This window comes from Staurois parvus, unplaced genomic scaffold (genome assembly GCF_062004578.1).
Source record: "Staurois parvus isolate SC_StPar_1 unplaced genomic scaffold, SC_StPar_1.0 ptg003933l, whole genome shotgun sequence".
NCBI classification, from domain to species: domain Eukaryota; kingdom Metazoa; phylum Chordata; class Amphibia; order Anura; family Ranidae; genus Staurois; species Staurois parvus.
Window position 1 is genome coordinate 1 of NW_028321728.1, and position 1,755 is coordinate 1,755.

The following is a 1,755-nucleotide window of genomic DNA, read 5'->3' on the forward strand; positions in this document are numbered from 1 at the left end:
AGAGATGTTGTCCCATGGAACTGGCCAAAACCCGAATGCAGATGCAAGGCACTGGGGTGTACAAGTCCAAATCCAAAACCTACAAGAACTCCTTGGACTGCCTGGTGAAGATCTACCAGAAGGAGGGCCTGAGGGGCATCAACAGAGGGATGGTGACCACCTTTCTCCGGGAGACACCAAGCTTTGGCTTTTACTTCCTGACATACGACTATCTCTCCAGGTACCTCGGCTGTGAGATCAACGACAACCTCATCATCCCCAAGCTGCTGTTCGCTGGTGGCATGTCCGGCATCGTGTCTTGGCTGTCCACCTACCCCATTGATGTCATCAAATCTCGACTTCAAGCCGATGGCTTTGGTGGCGCCAAGCAATATAATGGCATCATGGACTGCATCAGACAGAGCTACAATAGAGAAGGGCTGAGGGTCTTCACGAGGGGTCTGACCTCCACCTTGCTGAGGGCGTTCCCCGTCAATGCTGCTACCTTTGCCACCGTCACTCTCTTCCTCATGTACATGAGGTCAGAGACCCCCACTGCTGACTGCGACGCCGGACCACCATTACAGCAGCCAACCAGCATGTAGACTTCTCAGCCGGCACACCAGCAAATATCCCGTAGACTGATTTTATATGTGAGTTGTATACATTTTATGTACAGAAATGAGATTTATAATTGGTTTCACGTATTTTAGGCTTTTATCTCAGAGAGCGTGGCCTTATCCACACCTACTGACCACGGGTGGCAGTACCGTGGGGCTAGGACCCTGCAGATCCTGAGGGATCCACTGCATGAATGTGAAATATGTAGATCTCTTTTTGGAGATTATAAATATTTGGGAGAGTCGCCAGCACAAGAATGGTGGCTCCCAATGTTCAGCCATTGGTGGAAGGTTCGGTTGTAGGTGGAGGGCTTGTAGGCTGGAAATGTAAAGCTGAAATCCAGACAGACGTAAAAGACACAACTTCACTCCATAGTCATCAATAAATGGATCTTCTGAACGAAGGTTGAACCTGAAGAGGCAGCAGCTGGGATAGTCCTTCATCATGGGGGGGAGATCGTGGGTGGGATAGTCCTTCATCATGGGGGGGAGATCGTGGGTGGGGATAGTCCTTCATAATGGGGGATAGTCCATAATGGAGGGAGATCCTGGGTGGGGATACTCCTTCGTAATGGGGGATCGTGGGTGGGATAGTCCTTCATAATGGGGGATCGTGGGTGGGGATAGACCTTTATAATGGGGGGGAGATCGTGGGTGGGATAGTCCTTCATCATGGGGGGGAGATTGTGGGTGGGGATAGTCCTTCATAATGGGGGATAGTCCATAATGGAGGGAGATCCTGGGTGGGGATACTCCTTCGTAATGGGGGATCGTGGGTGGGATAGTCCTTCATAATGGGGGATCGTGGGTGGGGATAGACCTTTATAATGTGGGGGAGATTGTGGGTGGGGATAGACCTTTATAATGTGGGGGAGATTGTGGGTGGGGATAGACCTTTATAATGGGGGGGAGATTGTGGGTGGGGATAGACCTTTATAATGGGGGGGAGATTGTGGGTGGGGATAGTCCATAATGGAGGGAGATCGTGGGTGGGATAGTCCTTTTATAATGGGGGGGAGATCGTGGGTGGGGATAGACCTTCATAATGGAAGACGATTGTGGGTGGGATACTCTCTCAGGCTGGGGGGAGGTCACGGGTGGGATATTGTCTCAGATTGGGGGAGGTCACTGGTGGGATACTCTCCGGTTGGAGGGA

General features: G+C 51.4%; 1 pseudogene; it reads left to right on the forward strand.

Annotated features, from left to right (window-relative positions):
* Nucleotides 1-11: 11 nt before the first annotated feature.
* LOC149427210 (mitochondrial basic amino acids transporter pseudogene) lies at nucleotides 12-1,016 on the forward strand (annotated as a pseudogene).
* The last annotated feature ends 739 nt before the right edge of the window (nucleotides 1,017-1,755 follow it).